Source organism: Lagenorhynchus albirostris, chromosome 2, assembly GCF_949774975.1.
Source record: "Lagenorhynchus albirostris chromosome 2, mLagAlb1.1, whole genome shotgun sequence".
Taxonomy (NCBI): domain Eukaryota; kingdom Metazoa; phylum Chordata; class Mammalia; order Artiodactyla; family Delphinidae; genus Lagenorhynchus; species Lagenorhynchus albirostris.
Genome location: NC_083096.1, coordinates 152,485,772 through 152,507,113, shown reverse-complemented (window position 1 = coordinate 152,507,113; position 21,342 = coordinate 152,485,772). Strand labels below are relative to the sequence as shown.

At 52.5% G+C, this 21,342-nt stretch overlaps 1 protein-coding gene and 1 long non-coding RNA gene across 2 annotated transcripts in view; one reads left to right on the top strand and one right to left on the bottom strand.

Annotated features, from left to right (window-relative positions):
• HIVEP3 (HIVEP zinc finger 3) overlaps positions 1–21,342 on the bottom strand; it is a 503,676-nt gene that overhangs the window by 196,809 nt on the left and 285,525 nt on the right. The window lies entirely within an intron of this gene.
• LOC132514885 (uncharacterized) overlaps positions 1–21,342 on the top strand; it is a 449,815-nt gene that overhangs the window by 369,259 nt on the left and 59,214 nt on the right. The window lies entirely within an intron of this gene.

Below are 21,342 nucleotides of genomic sequence, written 5' to 3'. Positions count from 1 at the left end.
CCCAAACTTGCTGTTAGAAAAGGACCTGATGTTAGTCATTTACCTTTCAGTCTAAATGAGCTCCCAATGCCTTTTTTTTTTTTTTTTTTTGCGGTACATGGGCCTCTCACTGTTGTGGCCTCTCCCATTGCAGAACACAGGCTCCGGACGCGCAGGCTCAGCGGCCATGGCTCATGGGCCCAGCCGCTCCGCGGCATGTGGGATCTTCCCGGACCGGGGCACGAACCCGTGTCCCCTGCATTGGCAGGCGGACTCTCAACCACTGCGCCACCAGGGAAGCCCCCAATGCCTTTTAAGTTGTAATATTTTTAGAAGGATTCTAATCTTCCCCCTCCTGACTCCATACCCATTTTACAGAAGGAGAAATTGAGAAGAGAGGGAGAAGAAAGGCTGTGACTGTAGCTCGTAAGTAGCAGGTCTACACTTGAGACCAAGGCCTCCCAAAAGGTCCTTGGAGCCTCACAGCCCCTGTCCCAGTTCCTCTTGTTATTTCGAGTCAACTATAGGTCAACTAGCTCAACATCTGATTTTTCATTGAAAGGTACAAGGCACTGGAAACCAGGAAAGAGAAGATGTGTTCTTGCTTTTGATGTGTAATCGTATGTTGCATGAGCCTCCAGTCTCACCACTGCTGAGCCTCACACCAGCCTGAGGAGGGAGGCAGGGAGGCAGGGATTATGGTGCCTATTTTCCAGATGAGGACACTAAGGCCTAGACAGGGAGAGTGACTAGGCCAAGGTCCTACAGCCAGTCGGTTTTAACCTTAGAAAATGCAATGGCAGAGCAGGGGGCTTTCATCTTAGCTCCTCATGAAGAGATGATGAAGGCCCCCCCGCCTGCGCGAAATTCCCCTCTGTCCACCTGGCGAGACCCGGTCTAAGGCTCAGAAGCTGCCATGGCTCTGCTTAAGGGGGGGTCAATGTGGGGGGAGCTCCAGGAGCCTGGGCCTCTGCCCCACCTCAATGTGACCTCGAACAGGCAGCTTCCCTCCTGCAGCCTCTGCCCTCCTTCCCTGCAGAGGTGAGAAGTAGACGAGCTGACCCTTCAACCTGCTCCCCTCCCTGACCTGGATGTGCCAGGCCTGCCCAGTCTGGCATCTCTGGTGTCAACGCTGCCGGCTCCCAGCTGCTGCAGGTGCCCAGTACCCAGAAAGCCAACTCCCCCATCTGCACTCACTCCTGGGGCCGATCTGGGAAGGGGGCATCACTGGGCCCCCAGAGGGCTGCTACCAATGCTGCAAACTAATGTACGGGGGACGCCAGGGTGGAATACATCCACGTGGTTCTCTCGGCTCTCTGCGCGTTAATAATGCATGGACGGGCGGCGTGGGGCCCATCAGAGACCTGAGGTCAGGTGGCATTAGGAGGCCTCTAATGGTCCTGATTATGTGGGGAAGGCTCCCAAGTGGGATGTGGGCGGCATGGGCGGGAAGCCAGGATTCCGGGCACTTAGATCCTACAGGTGGGAGGTTGGGGAGGGGGTGGCGGTATAAGAGAGCAACTTCCATAGCCCAGAGCCCCGTTCAGGGGGTCAGATGGGGGTGAGCTGAGGCTTCCTGCAGGGGGCTGGGCATGTCTGTGAAGAGGGGCAAGGGCCCAACCCCTGTACACGGGTCACAAGGAAAGTGGGGAATCTTAGAAATTCAGGGCTGAGAGAAGCCCTGTCAGGATCTCCCCTGGTGGCCCCTCTGCACAGTGGCTCTGAAGCCAGTGCCTGCATACCCCTAGGGCCAGGGCACTCACTACCTCCTAGAATGACACACAGCCCGTCTCTGAGCAGGTCTGACTGTGGACAGAGGCAGCTGCACACATCAGTCCAGAGCGCGCGCCCCTGAGTGCTGGCTGAGTGAGCGAGGATGCTGGGTAAAGGGGCTGACACGAGGGACAGAGGTCCTGAGTCCTATTCCTGTGGGTTCTCTTTGTCCTCTAGCAATTCCAGGCAACCAACCTGGGCAGCTTTCTGGCCTACCGCAGTGGCAAACCCCTACCAGAATCCCTGAGCCCACCCAGGGCCCCATGAGCCCCTGTGAGCCTGTGAGCTTTGCAGCCTTGAGCGGATGGGTGAGGAATTGAGGGCTGGGTGGCTCTGTCCCCAGGCGCAGCCTCTACCTGAGCTCTACCTCTCTGCAGCCTGAGCTCTACCTGAGCCTACCTGAGCCTCTACCTGAGCTCTACCTGAGCTCTACCTCTCTGCAGCCTGAGCTCTACCTCTCTGCAGGATGCCCACCATTTGTTCCTGCTGAACTTTATGCCTGGGCTGAACAATTCTCTTCTACGGCTCTGCCCACTCCCATCAGACAGTACCTGGACCAGGAAGCTGCATCCTCCAAGGGCAGGCCCTTGGCTCAGGACTGCCCCTCAACAGAACCCCAAGCACAGCAAGTTACATTGCCCAGAGCTCTGTCTTCTCCAGAGAGCTCCTGTTGGGGTTAGATGGGGCCTGGGGTGGACAGGAGGGCACAGGGCATCCAGGTTTCCAGCCCCACAGAAGGCGAGAGCACCCCAGCCTGCCTAGTTCCCAGGGTTACCAGGACCCAGCCCCGGACCTGGTGCAGAGCAGGTGTCCAATTCGTGTTCATGGAATGAATGAACTGGCAGCAGGAACTCTCCATCCTGCAAACACAAAGCGTTCAGAGCATTCTGGGAAATAACACAGAGGAAGTGCCGTGGCAATGAATTTTCATGTTGGCCCCTGACCATCCAAGTCTCTTCTGTCATCTCCCCCAGGGACTGCTGGTATCTTCCTGGCTGCACCGGGCAGCAGGCCATACGGGCTGTGCTGAGACCAAGTGATGGGGGCGGGAACGTGGAGGATGAGAACACAGCCGAGGGAGAGCCAAGGGATGGGATGTCCTTGGATTCTGAAACCCCAGTGCTGACAGCCAACTGCCCGACACCCAGGTACTAAGTGGTAATTACTGTAAAAAGCAAGGAGCTTGACAGTGAGAGTGGAGTGGAATGCCTTACTTTGTGTCCCCCTCCATCGCTTTCACATTGCAGGCCTCGGTGTTGGTGGGAAGGGCCCTCGGGGGCTATCACCCATCCCTCCCTGTACCTAAGAGGAAAGTCAGGCCCAGCCAGGGCAGAGCCTCTCAGAGGTCACGCGAGAGCTGGTCGTGGAGCCAGACGTGGGAGCTGGAGCTCCTGTCTCCTGTCCATCACTCAGCAAACATGGATTGTGCCAGGAACTGGGACCCATGACTCGGCCTCAGCCCCTGCGGGGGGCACGCCTGTGCCTAAAGAGTCCGGGTGCTGCAGGGTAAGTGACGCAGGATGGCATGGTTGTGCCCGCGGAGAGGGCTCAGGCAGGCTTCCCAAGAGGTGAACTCGTGCTGCCAATAAAGGAGCAGCGGGACAGTGGCCGCGAAGGGATTCTTCACGGAGGACACGGAATTGGAGAAGGGTGGGCAGGCCTCCGTCGTTCCTCACTCTCTTTGTCCCTTTACTGTCCTTGTAACATCGTACTCAGCCACCAGGCAGGTGGTCTGCATGCATACTTACCCTCATCATCTCCGGTTGCCCTTCCGTCCCAACCCCGGCCCCGCCTCTGTCGCCTGGGGTAGGGCACCTGGCTCTCGGTGGGTGCAGAATCCGCCCCCCACTCCGCCCAGCTCACGCCCTTCACCCACGCTCCTCCCTGCCCTGCAGCTGGTCAGGGCACGGCTTTGCCCCTACGACCGCAGCTCATGCCCTCATCGCACCATTGCTCACACAGCAGCCCTCCTTCCCTTTTCAGACAGGGCAGAGGTTACCCCCGCCAGGCCCCCTGGCTCTCTCTATGGCTCACTTGTGCTGTCTGCAGTAATGAGTGGATGGCGCCTTTGGCTTCAGAGACCAGGGCGCCGGAGTCGAGGCTCCACCCCACAGACTAGCTGTGTGGCCTTGGCCAGCCCACGAAGCTCTCTGGGCTTCAGTTTCTCATGAGCAAAATGAAGCCGTGACACCTCCCTGACAGGTAGGATGAGCGAGCCGGCGGGCATGTGCACGGCACAGCATTTGGCCCAGAGGAGGCAAACGATAAACATTCATTCAGTGAATGGACAACGAGTGTGGGTTGCTGGCAACTGTTTCCAGTCACCCCCTCCTGTGCTTGGGGCCCAGGCTGGTGTGGGACACAGCTGACGGCCACTCAGCTGGTCGACGACTGATCACTTGTTTTCACTGAGGGGCATTCGGCAGGGGAGTTAAGGGCCATATCTGTGCCTTAGAAAGACCCGTGGGCTACCAGGGTCGGGGGCAGCCTGGGAAAGAGGAGGCAGAGGCCAAGAGACCAGAGGGGAGGTGGCTTCATTGCCCCAAGGGCGAGGAGGGCATCCTGACGGAGGCTGGGCAGGCAGGGTGGACAGCAGGCAGCCTAACTAGAGACGCTTAGGGGCAAAAGCAACGGTACCTGGGCCCCCTGGACTGGGATGGAGTTGAGGGGGGCGGAGAAGAGAGGAAAATATCCACTGACACGGTGGCTGCTGAGGCTGCGGGGTGAGATGCAGAAAGTAGAAGAAAAGCAAATTCAGGGCTGTGGGCAGTAAAGATGATGAAATGGTATGTTTGGCTTTGGGAGTGTTAAGAGGATGCTTGTAGGACATTAAGGGCGAATTGCAGCCTGTGAAGCACGATGTTTGGGACACCAGATGCATCCCTTCTCCAGTATCAAGTGACTGCCCGCCAACATGTTCTGACACTAGTGAGTAGCTCACCAGCACCGTGACCTCTTTCAAGCGTTCTGTGTGTTTCAACACATTTAACCCTCCAACAATCCTTTGCAGAGAGCTCTCTTATTGTCTCCATTTGACTGGTGGAGAAACTTGAGGCCCGTCTTGTCCAACAAGTCACCGACCAAACAGAAAACTGGGGTCAGCTGCAAATCATTTCGACTGAACTACTGTATAGGCGATCCTTTCTTTTTATAAGCACTTTTAACAATGGCACACAGTAGGCGATATATAAATGCTTGCTATGATGGTGATGATGACGGTGGTGATGGCGGTGAGGAAGATGACAGTGCTGATGGGGGTCGGGCTGAGGATTCACTTCTCTCTTTTGATTTAATCCTCTGAGGGGGATAGGGTCCCCTAACTATGAGGAAACAGCAGCAAAGGCGCGAGAGGTCGTGGGTCAGAGGAGCTGAGGCCAGGTCACACACACAGGCCAGCATCATCCCCAGGGCTTGCTCTAAAATAGGAGTATTGCTCCCCGCAACCAGCAGCCTGCTACTGCTGTGCCCTGCTCCCACGAGGGGCTGCCGGCTGGGACTCCCGTCCCAGCCCTGTACCTTGGGACCCAGGTATTGCCAGAGGATCGAACCCATCTGCCCATTCTCTGCCAACACCAGGCAAGCTCCGTGACAGGCGGATGGGGGACGTCTGCGTGCTCCCTGCCACCCACGTGCTATCTAAATTCACCGCCAGACAAAGCCTTCTCTTTGTCCTGGTGCCTCCCTCCCTCCCTGCCATTCACACACTGAGAGATTTCGTTTCCAGTAAGTGGAGGCTGGAGAGAGAAGAAAGCAAGCAGGAGACGGAAGAAGAAGAAGGAAAAAAAAAAAAAGAAAAACCTAGAAGGGAGGCAGGAGAAAAGGCAACAACATGGAAACAGGGCCATGACTCGGCCCCATTGTCCAAGTGACAACTCATTAGAAAAATGATTTGTAGGCTGTGTGGGGGAGACGCTGCCTCCGAGGAGCCTCCTTTCCCCGTTTAATGAGACAGCATCGCAGCCAGTACCCGCCCGGGGCGTCTGGGGGCTTCATGCTCCCACAGAAGGGGCAAACTGAGGGGCCTGCAATTCTGATCCCACCCTGCTTAGAAGTAAGGAGCGCCCAGGCTTAATGCCTGAGGACTGTCCAGCTCTGGGCTGGTCACCCCATGGTGGCTTTCCCGCGGAACCTTAGAAGTGCATCTCCCATGGATGACATCAGGCCAAGCTCCCTGGGCAAAACACCAAATGCTCAGCTCCCCCTGGAAGGGGTGGGGTCCCAGGGACGGCAAGGCACCCTGACTTCAAGAGGACAGAGGTGGGCTCACTGCTCGCCCAGCTCCTTCTCCCCCAGGGAAACAGGGGGACCCCGGGAACACTGTAATCTGAACAGCGGTCTTAAGAACATTCACTCTCTGGATCTCAGCTTTCTCATGTGTGAAATAAGAAGGCTGAACCTTCCACGCCCCCCAAATTTTGTGAGCGTCCACCACGGGCAAAGGCAGTACTGGAAAAGCAGCGTACACATCTGTGGCTTCCTTTAGCAAACATTCATTGACTCCGACACCCTGTCCTGGATGCCCAGGGGTAAGGTACAGAGAGGACCACATGTGTGTCCTTCAGCCGCTCGGACATAACAGCCCATCAGACAGTGAGGCCTTGTGGGAAACACTGAAGGACCAGAAGGAGTACTGGCTCTTCCTCAACACAGAGAGGCCAACGTGGCTACCCGAGGCCCTCTGTCCCCCCCAGGGCTGACCCCTCCAGGCTCCACTTCCCAGACCCCGGTGCCCACCCCTACCCACCCTCCCGGCACCAAGCACAAAGTGAGGCCTTCTTCACTCTTTCCTTTATCTGCTGAGAAACACGGCCCCTTGTTTCCAGCTATAAGGCGCTACCCACTTAGGACCATAGACTCTGGCATCTGTGTAGTCTGGGTCTGAAGCCCATCTGAGCCGCTTACAAGCTAGGTGGCCTCGGGCAAGCAGCTTAATGGATCTCAGCCCGAGTTCCTCATCTGCAAAGTGGGGTGAACAGTAACTACTGGCGGGTTGTCTGGGGCCTTAATTAAGACACTGAGTGCTCAGGGCGGAGCTTAGTGTGGCGCTTGGCCGACATTCCTCTGTTCCCACTGTCTGCGATGTCCCAAAGCCCCATTTTGGTTGGCTACCTCCTGCCATCCTTTGCATCTCAGAGGAGGCCCCTACCTCTGCTTTGAAAGGCCTCTGACTCTCCAAGCCTGGCTGGTGTGTCTCTGTGTCCCCAGAGGGCCTGTGACATGCCCCGTCATTGGACTTACTGTCTTGGGCTGCATCGCCCCTTGACTCATCTGTTGTCCCCTAACCTCTGGGCGCCATGAAAAGAGGCCAGTTTACAGCAACTTGTTTGCTCTAGCACCCTCGGCTCACAGATGACGAAACAGAAGTTCAAAGGAACAAATGACTTGCCGAGGCCACGTGGCTAATTACACGGAAGGTGGGGTGTGGAACTCCGCGCCAGCATTTCTGCAGAACAATTGCATGTTAACAAGGGCTGCCCAGGTTTTCACCTAAGGCCTTGGTGACCTTGAGGACCTCAGGCTGGTGACAAAACTGGGGAGGGAGATATTTTTGGAAAAGGGGCTTTTTATGGGGAAATGGCTTACAGATTTGTGAGGCACTGCAGTCCCAAAATATAGCAGGCGTCATTAACCTGTCCTGGCATATCCCTCATGCCAGGCCCGTACTGGGACCTGTCCCACCCCTGCTCTCTTCTGTGCCACCGTAATCCTGTGAAGAAGGACCTGGATCCATGCCTGTGTCTGTAGGGGACCGGGAAGCTCAGGCATGTGATTTCCCTAAGGCCACAGCTGGTACCATTGAGACTCGAGTTTGGTGCTGGCCACCTCACCAGAGGGCAGGGTCCTCGTCCATTCTGCTCTGGCCCAGGACTGAGTCCTGATAGGAGGGAAGCCCAATGGAGCAGGCCTGCCCCAGGCCTTTCCCTCTAGGAAGGAGGAGCTGGTCAACCCAAGGGGGAAGCTCAGCATTGTGTCAGGAGCACACGACACATCTTAGAGCAACAAGTCTACTTAAAGATTTAGGGGAGAAACAAACACGACACTTTAAAAAATTAAAATAAACCCTGATAAAATCATGGAGAACACAAGATGATATCAGAATGTTTAAGGGAAAACACAAGACTCCCAAGAAATTCATTTAAACTTCTTTGTGAAAAGGTTTGAGAAATACTGAGCTAGTCCAATCTCCTCATGAAATAGAGAAAGAAACTGGAGCTCAGAGATATCAGGTGACTGGCTCAAGGTCACACAGCCAGTTGGCTCCCAGCACCTGGACTAGGACATAAACTAGCAAACCCAGGCTGACCCCAACGGATCCGTGGTTGGACAACCCTGGATTCCAGTTAAGGTGATGCTGCTTATGAACTGCCCTGCCTGGGGTTGGTCAGTTCTCTTCCCCATGCCTCAGTCTCCTCATCAGTAAAATGGGGCAACAGTCTCAGAAGTACGTGAGCTAATGCTGTAAGGATTCATAGGCTCACCACAAACAGCCAGCCTCCCTGCCCTCTGTTGTCCCTGTGAACAGTGTAAAGAAACCTGTGAGCAGAAAAACGCCCATATCAGCACTCAGACTCCCAAGGAGGTGGATTCCAGCATCTTCCTTCTGCTTGTAATGGAATGTGGCACCATTACACCACAGCATTTCATGAGGGCCCCCAGATACAGCATCCCTAGGACAATATTGTGCCCAGAATAATCTCAGAGCCACCAGAAGCCCAAATTCTCCCAGCCGTCCACTGCTCCTAGGAGAGGAAACAGGAACTTCTGACAACAGTGTCTGCATAGATTCCCCGTGTGGCAAAACCCGAGGAGCCTTCACTGCCCCTGCCCCGTCGGCCCCACCGGCTAGGGGTTTCCGGGCAGCCTGGTATGGGATTTCGACATCTCGAGCTGGAGATCACATGAGCAGAGCATCGGTGGTGTCCAGGGAACTCCAGGAAGCCAGGCTGGGGGAGCACTTTGGCAGGAGCTGAGTGAGGTCAGAGAGACTCTGCTGACCAAGGGTGGTGGTGGCCAGAGAGGGAGGCCCAGGGTCAGCGGGCCACTCCTTCCAGAAGCGGAGGCGAGCATGACAGGCTGTCCTAGAGATGGCCCATTGAGCCCTGGGCACACGTTAAGTCTTGTCAGATGGGAACATAGAGGCTCGGGCTGTGTGAGTAATGGAACCTCGGTAGTTACTTAGCTCGTGAGAGGAAGAGTCAGGGTTCCCCCCTCCCCCATCTGCCTCTCTCTCGGAAGGAAGGAAGTCTGGGCTTCTTCAGACCCTCCCCCAACTGCACCCAAATCCACCTACTGTTTAAAAAGTACTTCTCAACCACAGACTCACAATCTTATCTCACATGCTTACAGATGACCCTGGAGAGGCAGACAGGGTCATCACGCCCACTTTACAGATGAGAAAACCTGAGGCTCTCAGAGACCATGTGAGTTGCTTACGGCCAAGACTCTAGTTCCGGCTCTCTAGTTCGGCTCCCCGGGTTGCTTCAGAAGAGGGACCACCAGCAACAGCACAATGGCGGGGAAGCCACATTCCCACATGACCATGACTCAGGTGTTTCCAAAGCGTCTTCACAGTCACCCCAACATCCAGTCACAGACAGCCCTTTCCAACCCACAACCCTGTTGTAAGCGGGAAATTGTCTGTTCTCACATTAAAGATGACCAAAAGGGATCAGAGAGTTAACAATGACTTGCCTAACGTCACACAGCTAAAAGTGGTAGATCTAGGACTCAAGCCTATATCGTCCAGCTCCCCCATACTCTGTCCGCCGAACCGTACTGCTGGCCGGGAGGTGGGATGAAGACATGCGCCCTGGTGACGGTGTGACCCCCCTCCCCTGTGCTCCCGGGTCCCATGGCCCTGAGCGTCTGCCGCCTCCAAGGCCATCCAGAAAGCAGCTATTGCAAGACCTGCTGGGGGCGGGGCAGCCAGGGAGCCGGCAAGGGCACTCAGGTGGGGCAAGACCACCGACGTCGCTCCCTGGACTCTGCAGCTCGGCCGTCACCCGCACACAGCTACACCTGGAGAACTTGGAGGAGGGAACAGACCTTGGGATGCTCAACAAGGTTCTGGAATGACACTGTCCGCTTCTCTCTCCAGTCCCGGCGGGGTGAACCCCCAACAGCATTCTGGGGGGCCAAGAATGGGGAAGAACAGCAAGCCTGGCTCTAGGTGAGGGGTCATTTGTATTCATTCGTTCATTCTACAGACATTAATAAAACACCCTCGTCGCACAGGCCTGGGCTAGGACTGCTCACGTTTCCTCCTGCGAGCAGCAGCCAGGAAGCCTCCAATCGTACAGAGGCCGAGAGGGCAGAGAGGCAGGAGAAACCGGGAAGCGAGCATTACAGGAGGAGTTGGTGGTCCTGGGGCTAGCCTGGTGCTGCCATTCATTCCCCACTGTGTGACCCACGTGAACCTCATGCCCTCGTGGGGCCATGGTGTCATCTCTGAGGATTTTGGAGGGTCCACTTGCAGAGTCCATGAAGCAGCCCCTTCTCAGATGCCACCTGGCATGACTCATGGTCTCTGCCCTTGGGTGGGCAGAAGCATCCTTGGTGAGGGCAGCCAGGCCCACAAGAAGGCAGGAAGGAGCGGGGGCAGCTGGAGGGGGTGAGCGCTCAGTGCCCCCTGTGTCCAGCCAAAGGCTGGTGCTTTCCTCTCTTCATCAGACGCGCCAGGGAAGGGAGGGGAGGAAGAGGAACCAATTTCTCGCCAAGCATTTTCCATATGGCACCTTGTCTAATTTCTAAGCTAACCCAGGGAGGCCCAAACTGAGGCTCAGAGAGGGAAAGTGACTGGCCCCTGATCACACAGCTGGGACAAGGAGAGGCTGCAGTAGGAACACAAATCTGTTTGCCTTCAAAGAAAGAAGGTAAGCCGCCTCTTCTCTTTCCTTTCCTTGTCTCCTGGCCCTCCCCGTCTTCCCTCCCCACAGCTAAACCATGTTAGACAGAACTGGAGGAGCAGTGGAGTAACCAGAGGGGAGCCCCCTATTCTCCCATCTCCCTCCCTGCACTCTCCAAGCAGAGTCTGGGTCCCCAGCTGGCTTTTCTGTGTTGGGAGTTTGCTCACTCCCACAATGCTGACCCATCCCCACATTCCCATCCACCCTCGCCTCAGTGACTAACTAGCGCTGGGGGCTGATGAAGCTGCCCTCTCTGGGCTCCACAGTGGAAATAAACCCAAGCTCCTTCCTCTTTTTTTTTTTTTTTTTTTTTTTCTTGCTGTACGCGGGCCTCTCACTGTTGTGGCCTCTCCTGTTGCAGAGCACAGGCTCTGGACGCGCAGGCTCAGCGGCCATGGCTCACGGGCCCAGCCGCTCCGCGGCATGTGGGATCTTCCCGGACGGGGGCACGAACCCGTGTCCCCTGCATCGGCAGGCGGACTCCCAACCACTGCGCCACCAGGGAAGCCCAAGCTCCTTCCTCTTTAATCCTCACCCCCAATTCCTTGCCCTTGGGTCTCTGGCAAGGTGCCGCGTTGCATTGGGAGATAACGCACAATACAGGTGAGTCACACGAGGTTGCAAGCACGCAGGTCGCTGCTTGAAGAAACACTGCCCTATTTGTCTGCTTTCCTGTGCATGCCGGGGAGGGGGTGGGGCTGTAGAAACGGATAAGCCTGGTTTGATTTGCAGCTCAGCCACTGATGACATGACCTTGTGCCCATTGCTTGGGTTATCTGAGTAGCCTAAACCTGCTGATTTGTCAAATGCAGGGCTACTTTGAAAACTACAAGTCATGATGTCTGTTAAACGACAGACACAAAGTAGGTCCTCAGCAAGTCTTAGACGTTCCCTTCAACCGCCTAAGATGTGCTGAGAGGACTGAGGGCCCAGGTGTTCGTTTCCATTGCTCGGCCAAGAAAAGTGATAGAAGATGTTCTCCTTAGTCTTCACTTGATTTGAGGAAAGATAAACAAATGCTTTTTAGAATTGATCTTGATTTGTAATTCAGCCCTTAATTCTATACCATCTTGAATTGGTCCCTGAACACATCTGGCCTCTGAAACCATAAGTTTCCTGTGGTATTGGCACCAAATTTCATCTGTCCATCCGTCCATCCAACAATCTATATCTACCCACCCACACATCCATCCACCTACCCATTCATCCATCCATCCATCCTTCCAACGTTTGAATACCTACTATATGCCAGCCACAGTGGGGGCACGAAACAAAAATAAGCTTCCGAAGCTTCCCTCACTACTGATGGCTCAGACCCACACCACAGGCAGTTAAATGATTACTTTTCCACTGATTGGATACGGAGAGAGAAAGAGGGCTGCCTCCCTTCCCAGAGCCTGGCTTTGCTCAACCTCGCCTTTCCTCTGTTCCACGTGTAAGTCTCCTGGTGAGTGACTTTCACATGAATAATTATTCCTCAATGAGCAGGATATTCCCTACAAGGGAGAAGGTTTCACTAAAGTACAGATCACTTATGTGCACACACATACTACCCACGCACACACTTTCAGTGGTGTGTTCAGAATGCCTGTGTACAAAGCACAGTGGGGAGCCCGAGGTTGAGTCTCATTATTCTGTCCTTTCTCCCCAGTGGGTTAAAACAATGCTTCACGTAGGAAACACTTCATCTCATAATCACAACATCTTCATTTATTTTTAGCAGCGTATCCCTCGCCTAGAATCTCCCGTTTCTGTGCTTGTTTGAGAGGCTATGTGATAGAGCAGTGAAGAGTACCGTTCCCAAAGCCAAGCTCCTGGGGTTCAAATCCATCACTCCAACTGCATGACCCTGAAAGAGTTGCTGAACATCTCTGTGCCTCAGTTTCACTATCTGTAAAACTGGGGATCAGTAACAGAACCAATTTCATGAGGTAGTTGTGAGGATGAAATGAGATTGTGTTGTGTTTCTACTGGGGGGCAGGACCGTATCCCGATAAGGCGTATTGAACTGTGGGTGGGTGCTTGGGTGTTCCAGTGACTGGAGTGGGTCATGGGGAAGAGTGTCACTGAGAACAGAGCACAGAACTAGAGATACTAAATCTTGCAACATTCTAGCCAGCCTGCACAACAAAGAGCTGCCCCTAAAAGTGTCAGCTGTACCCCACTGAGGAACTCTGTACAAAAAATGCCTTGACATGGTAGACATCTTCCCAACGTGAGCTGTGACTTGATTACTGTCCCCTGCTGTGGAAGCTTCATAAGAGCAGGAAAGGACCTTGTCTGTCTTGTTCTGTGTTGCCAAATCTTCAGCACTTAGGACAGGGCCCAACTTAGGGCAGGCACTGGATGAACAAACAAACAGACGAATGGTATCTGTTCAATCGATAATCGGTGTGTGGCCATTTGGTGAAACATGTCAATTCCAATCACAGTTAGTGTTTGAGGAGCAACTCCGAACCACAGGATAAGGGGAGATGGTGGAGGAACAGCTACCCCTCCCTGCATGTCTAGTCCCACCCTTCCTTCAAGGCCTGAGCCTGCTGGAGGCCGTCCCTGGGGGCTGGTAGCTGTCTTTCACTGGTGAATACTGTCTGCTCATCAAGGTTTCTCTCTTCTCCCCCACCAGAACGGGGGGTAGGGTCCTCCTCACTTCCCTCTCTGTTCCTGGGCACAGGGGACCTGACCCTAAGTAACGCTTGGCGGATGTCTGAGCGGTTGCGTTTTTCTCCCCTTCCCTGCATGGATGCAATCAGGCACCATCACATTAATGTGAACGCACCTGACCAAGCAGAGTCCTTGGGAAACGGAAGGGGAAGGGGTGGGGGGAGGGGCCTTCCGGATATTCTGAGCAGAAATGGATTAACCAGAAAACTCTCATCACACGTTTTCCCATCCTTAGTCTCCTCTCCTCCTTGGTAACAAATAGAGCCCTTCCCTTTGGTGTGGAGCTCAGAGGCCAGGCAGCCTTTTGAAATTTATGTCACTGAACCTTTGCTAAGTGCCTGTGGATGCAGTGGAAAGAGCTGAATCAAACCAGTCCCTGATCCTGGAGGTTCCCAGTCTTTGGGGAGACAGCCAAGTACCAAAAAAAAAGCCATGATCTGAAGGTGCTGGCCAGACAGGCAGGATGAAGAAGCTTTAGGAGATTACGTCCAAGGGGGCTGAGCTCCTGACACTCCTTGGAAGCTATGTTTTAGGGGCCAAATGTTTAATAGGAGCTTATGTTCTCGTGTTGAGCTGCATTTTCTTGTTTGTCTTGGTTTTGGTTGTCTGCAAATTCTGTTCCGTAGACGGTATCGCTCAGTAAGATCCTGGCTAAGCCTGGTTTTATATGGTGTGTTCATTCAAGGAGTGAACAAGAAGACAGTCCGTGCCCTTGCAGAGCTTACATCCCAACACGTACCCATCTAACCTGCCAGGTGCCGTGAAGCAGGCCAGCTGTTTTGGAAGATGACAGGGTGGATGGAGAGGTGAAGGGGGAAGGGTGGCTGGGGAGGCTCTCTCTGATCAGGTGCTGTGGGAGCAGGGCCTGAAGGGAGCGAAAGAGCCAGCAGCATAGATTTCAGAAGAGCTTCAACATCAGCCAGGGTCTTATGAATTCTAGTTCTGGAAGGTGCTGGGCTCTGGTCAAAAGCTGGGGGCTCCAGCACCGGCCAAAGAAGGGAGATGGATTCTTTGCCTAAGTTTCTCCTCTCTGTGGACTTTCAGCCCAAATGACCCCTAGACAGTCATTCCCTTCCCTCCTCTCACAAGTCTGGCACCCTCCCTCCATGCTAACCCCACCAAGGAGGTGGAGCACAGGTCCCCGTCACCTGCATGTCACCCTGGTGAAGTTCTCAAATCCTTCCACCAAAGCAAGCCTAAAGGGGGAGGACACCGAAACGTTTCCCCGCGGGAGTTCCAGGGATATGACCCAAAGCTGGCCCCACAAGCCAACACGCCTTTAGTCTCCTGTTTCATCCCTAACATCCACGCACATATACAGTTCCGCTCCACAGTCTGTGCATGTATCTCTCCACGTGATGAAATATGCATGCATTTAATTCTTCAACTGAAAGGTCAGCCAAGTTTACGCGTGGCTCCCTAGGACTTAGGCACCCTGCATGGACCCCAGGGACATGGGCACCCACAGTTGAGAAGCACAAAGCAGAGGAACCCTGGCCTGGGGTTCTAACCATAACTTGCTATGGACACACCTTGTGGCTTTCCTTGAACAAAGGGAGGGGCTGTTGTGGCTCTCGGTCCCTCCTTTCCAGGCAGCTCATGCCTCGGAGGACCCCGGTAGATGGCAGCATGACGTGGAGGACCCAAAGCCTGAATGAGACTGGGGTTGCGAGAGTGGGGATATGGGAAGAATGTTCTGGCCAGAGGCTCTCCCCTCTCCACTGGAGGGAACACAACAAACCCCCTAAGAAGGGGGATGTGGCACCTGAGTCCCAGGCCTCCTGGCTGGGGATTCAACAACTGTCAGTAACCTCTAGGAGATCTGGTACCTGGCGCGGTGCTTGGCACGTAATAATCCTCGATCAACATTTGTTGAATGGATAGATGAATGAATGGTGAATGAATGAATAAATGGCTACGTCACAAAGAACTAGTGACTCCCCTCAGCCTAGATGGTGCTAATCCCTTCTGGCCCTAAACAGAATATTTGAGGTGGCTACACCACCCCTCCTGTCCCCAAGCTAAATAAGTAATTCGATGTACTGCTTGCCGGCCCCATGGTTTCTCTCTGTGGCTAATGCAGTAAGAAGAGCTATAGATTATAAACCACTAATTCTATTTAGACAAAAATTATCTTCCATAAAGACAACAGTAATAATGGGTACCAAATGCCTGGGCCTCTACTAATCACCTCACATCCATTATCCATTTACTTCTCACGCCAACTTGTCATCAACCTCATTTTCAGATTAGAAACCTGGGACTTCACAAGGTGGCATATTTGCTGAGGAAACAGGGCCTGGGACTGGCTCTGAAGTCCTCAGTCTGTCCTCTGCGTGGCTGTGGAAAGCAAGGGCAATGGGACCGACTCCCCTTCCCATTCCCAACCTCCTGGTCACGCTCCTCCTGATAAGAATGGTCTAAGGGACTCAGTATTCTTTAAGCTCCCGAACATGGAGCACAAAAGCGTCTGTCCAGGGAAGCTTTACATGAAGGTGGCAGGTCTCAGTTGGGCTGCGGCGGCACCTGACTCAGGGCACCACCTCTCCCTAGGTTGCTGTAACCCACAGGTGGCCTGGTGTGGGGTCATCCCGTGGCGGTGACGGCACGGGCTACGCCAACCGGCCAGGTCTGGAGCAGATGCTGTCAGTGCTCTGCCCATCCCACCTGGCCCCTTTGTCATTTCCTTGTACACCAGCCTGACTTCTGCAGCCAGCACTGCGCTCAGCCACTGGAACTCACTTTCCTGCCTGAGCAGAGGGCTGGAAGGGCCTGGGAGTCAGTGTGCTCCCGCCCAGGGGCCAGCTCCTAACTATTGGCTGATGGACGCACGGTATAAATACCCTGGCTCGCTCCCTCTCAGACACTCAGACCAGGTAATGAGAAAGTCAGGCAGGGCCAGCATGCGACCTGGTGCAATGGCGTAACTGCAGGCCAGGGGAGCTGTGGGCCAGGGAGCGCGCTCAGCACTAATCACCCCTCGACCCTACAAAGAGGACACTATGACTCCCATTTTGCAGATGAGGAAACTGAGGACTGCAATAGGATGTGAACTCAGGTCTGCCTGATTTAAAGGTCAAATGCTTGCCACAGGAGAAGGGAAGGGAAGGTTAAGGAAGGGGGTAAGGTAAGCAGTAAACTGTAATGTGCAGACCTCAGGGTTAAGAGGAGGAGAGGGGAGGGGACAGGGGAGAAGATGGAGTGAGGAGGAAACTTCAGCCGCGCTTATGAGAACCAAGGCCAAAGATGGGGAGGGAACCCTGGACCAGCAAGATGTTTGATCCTGAGGACACACGGGGCCAGTTGGGACCCAGAGGGTGCTGTGCAGGGTACCCCCAACGCCCTCCCCACCCTCCGGCCCTGATTCCATCAGCTTGCACCATGAACCCATGTTGGTGCCGGTTACCCAGGACCTCATCTGACAGCTGCCCACCACCAAGGCCACTGGCAACTCCCACCCACATTTCTGGCAGGGGGATGAGGAAAGGGGAAGGAATCAATTTTTTTCTTGATTATAAAAATAGTACATATTGTGAGTATTTCAGAAAGTATAAAAAGAAAATTAATATGACTTATAATCCCACCCCAGAGATCACCACTGTTCACACTTGGTGTCCTTCTTGATGCACTCTTTTCTATGCACGATGCAGTTTGGGTTTATTTCTTATGTCTATTAGATGTACCATGTTTTTCATTTATCCATATCAGTGCCTTTTCAAGTCATTGAATCCCACCTATGTCACCCCCTTCAATAGCTGTGTGGTATTGTACTGTGTAGACTGATAACATTTAATGTAAATCATCCCTTACTGATAGACTATTGCTGGGTGTACAGTAAACAATGCTGGAATGAACATCTTTTTTTTTTTTTTTTTTGTCTGCACTGGGTCTTCGTTGCTGCGTGTGGGCTTTTCTCTAGTTGCGGCGAGCGGGGGCTACTCTTCGTTGTGGTGTTCAGGCTTCTCATTGCGGTGCCTTCTCTTGTTGCAGAGCACAGGCTCTAGGCACGCGGGCTTCAGGAGTTGTGGCTCGAGGGCTCTAGAGCACACGGGCTTAGTTGCTTTGAGGCATGTGGGATCTTCCCGGATCAGGGCTCGAACCCGTGTCCCCTGCATTGGCAGGCGGATTCTTAACCACTGCGCCACCAGGGAAGTCCCTGAACATCTTCAAGATGGTGTCTTTCTGGGGGCCAATTAAGAACATGGATCAAAAGTCTTAAAAAGATATCATTTCCTTTGACCCAGTGATTCCACTCAGGAGTGTTTGCTCATCCTTAGAAAGGAATCAGATGAGAGAAGGCTGCTGGCATGAAGAACCCAGATGGCCTGTAGAAGCAGGTGTGTTATCAACACAGGGACCAAGGCAGCAAAGGAAGGACATCATTCCTGAGGCGGCAGCCAGGATAGGAACATGACTTCTATGTAAATATCACTTGTAATTTTGTCCTGAGTGCCTAGCATGGAGTTGGCACTTTACAGATGTGGAATGAAGCGTGAGATTGGTCTCAAGTGCAAAGTGGGAACCTAGTTAAAAGTCTGAGTCTTTGCAAAGATTGGCTTGACACTAGGACCCCAGCATACTGGCCTCAGGTTCCCAGGGGCCTTCTGTCTCAGGGAGAGCAGTGAAGAGGCCAAGGGCCAGGCGGGTGACCAGAAGCCCTGGCTTTATGGAAAAATGACACACCAAAACCAGACGCATCCTTGCTTTGTCCCTGATCATAGAGAACCCATTCCCTCTCTCCCTGCCCCACTTCCTTCAACCGTTGAATGGGAAGCTGTGGTCCACCCACCTACAAAAAGCAATCAGGGTGGTAACATTTGAATACAGATCTTCCTCAACTTATGATGGGGTTATGTCCTGATAAACCCATCATAAATTGAAAATACCATAAATTGAAAATGCATTTAATAAGCCTATTCTACGGAACATCACCCCTTAGCCTAGCCTCCGTTAAATGTGCTCAGAACACTTACATGAGCCTACAGTTGAACAAAATCACCTGACACAAAGCCCATTATTATAAAATGTTGAATATCTCGTGTAATTTACTGAATGCTGTATTGAAAGTGAACAACACTTTCTGTAAGCGTGTTGTTGTTTACCCTGGTGATCGCATGGCTAACTGGAAGCTGCAGCCTCCACTGCCCGGCATCAGGAGAGATCACGTGCTGCATGTCACTAGCCCGGGAAGAGATCGAAATTCAAAATAAGAAAAAACAGTTTCTACTGAATATTGCTTTTGCACCATTGCAGAATCATAAGTTGAACCATCGTAAGTCGGGGGTCGTCTATATAGACTCTAAAGTAACACAATCATCATCATCACAGCAACCATAATAAAGGCAGTTAACATTTGTTGAGTATTTTTTATCCCCCAGGTACTGTGCTAAGTGTTTTGGTCACGTTAATCTTCATGCTAGCTCTCTGGCGTTGACGCTATTACGTGGCGTGGATGCTGGAGGTGCGAAGCGAGAGGTCACTCAGCTGGCCCACCAGCTGGCCTGCTACATTGCTGGGGTCTAAACCCAGTATCCGCATTCTGAACCAGGGCCACTAATCCAAATGCAAAACGCCCTCTGCCACCTACCAGTGGGGTCCTCTGGGTCGCTGATTCGGCCTCTTTGAAACTTGAGTTTCCTTACCTGTAACTTGGGGACACCGCTTGGTGAGGACTCTCTGTGGACTGATGTGCACAGGAGCATGGGGTGGGGGGTACTGCTCAGCCCTCAACCCGTGCAGAGCGGGTGGTTCTTCTCCCAGCAGAGAACCCCAGACAGGAGCAATAAAGAGGGCTGCCTGCTTTTAGCAAAACCTGATATTGGCGCAAAGGTGATAGGCTCCAGTCAACACACACCGCCCTTCTCTCCTCCACTCAGGCCAGAGACTGAATGAGGGGTCTATTTTCAGTCCCAGCAGGGGCTCCTTCCAAACTTTCAACAAGTTCTAAGTAGTGAATGTCACCATCTGGGAGATGTGGGTGTAAAAAGAGGTTTGTTTGAAATGTGTGACTTCCCACTCGGCACTGCTGGTCCCAGTGGGTCACCCTCTGGCATCCATGGCTGGCCCTTCACCCAGCACCTATCTGAGCTCCTCTCATCTCCCCCTGCACAGGTTTTCAGCAAAGACAGGAAACCCAGACAAAGATTCCTGACCCCAGGGTTCCGGGTTCCTTCTGGGCTTCAGGGGCTCTCTGACCTTATGACATACAGTGTGTGTGTGTGTGTGTGTGTGAGAGAGAGAGAGAGAGAGAGAGAGAGAGAGAGAGAGAGAAAGACACACACACAGACAGACAGACAGACAGATGAATGAGAATAATTCTGGGGGGACGGCCTGTAGCAGTCAACATGATCTCATCAGGGTTCCTTAATTTCTAAGGCAATTTAGAAATGCTACAACAGAAGTCAGAAACGTGCTCTCTGGAATGGAATGGGCCCTGTGTGGAACAGAGCTCACCTTTGCCCCACATAGCCCTGACTCACTTTGTCTTCATTGGCTACGTGATCTTGGACAAGGCATCTCGTCTCTCTGGCCCCTGTTCCCGCATCTACAAAATGAAGAAGTTGGTCTTGAGAGCAGCTTTCAGCCTGTGCTCTAGGGAGCTCCAGAGGGCACAGAACCTGCATGAGATGCTACTTGAATAAATGGCCCTTGTAGCTTAAAGCCACAATTAAAACAAAGCCCCCGCACAGCTGATTGCTCAGGTCCTTCTGCTCTGGTTCTTCTTTAATCCTTAGAGAAGGTCAAGCCTCCTGGTTAAGAGCCAGATGCTCGAGCGAATACTGGCTCTGCCACTTGCTAAGCACCATGGCCTCAAGCATGTTGCCTGAAGTCTCCTGCTTCCCATCTAGGAACTGCACATACCTACCTCATAGGCCACTGTGATGATTAAATAAACTGATACAAGAGATAATAAGTGTTGGCGAGGATGTGGAGAAAAGGGAACCCTCGTGCACTGTTGGTGGGAATGTAAATTGGTGCAGCCACTGTGGAGAACAGTATGGAGGTTCCTCAAAAAATTAAAAATAGAACTTCCGTGTGATCCAGTAATTCCACTTCTGGGTATTTATCCAAAGGAAACAAAAATACTAACTCAAAAAGATAGATGCACCCCCATGATCACTGCAGCATTATTCAAAATAGCCAAGACAGGGAAGCAGCCTAAGTGTACATCAATGAATGAACAGATAAAGAAAATGTGGTATTTATATACAAAAGAATATGATTCAGTCATAAAAAAAGAAGGAAAATTTGCCATTTTTGACAACACGGATGGACCTTGAGAACATTATGCAAAGTGAAATAAGTCAGACAAATACCATATGATCTTATTTATACATGGAATCAGAAAGACAAAAACTGGAAAGCAACCCAAAATGGACCTCATACATACAGAGAAAAGATTGGTGGTTATCGGAGGCAAGGGACAGGTGGACAGGCAAAACGGGTGAAGGTGGTCAAAAGGTACAAACTCCCAGTTACAAAATAAATAAGTCCTGGGGATGTAATATACAGCATGGTGACTACAGTTAATACTACTATACTGTGTATTTGAAAGTTGCGAAGAGAGTAGATCTTAAAAGTTCTCATCACAAGAAAAAAAAATGTGTAACCCTGTGTGATGACGGACATTAACTAGACTTACTGTGGTGATCCTTTTGCAACGTATACAAATACTGAATCATGTCCTGTGTCTGAAACTAATACAATGTTATATGTCAATTTTATCTCAATTAAAAACAAATGAATCTAAAACAGCTGTCTAAACACACGGCAAATAATTATAAGCGTTAGCTATTTTCCGTCTCAGATTCTAGCGCAAGCCCTCAAATGTGGAAGTTAATCAATAAACAGCAGCTGAATAAATGAGGTAGTGAGTGAAAGAACACATTTTCGGAGGCTAAAAGTCCCACGAATTGATTCTCTAAGTGGGCACCACTCAGAGTACTAGGCCAGAGCTTCCTAAGCTTAAATATGTACGTGAGTCCCGTAGGAACCTTATTAAAATACAGACTCTGGTTAG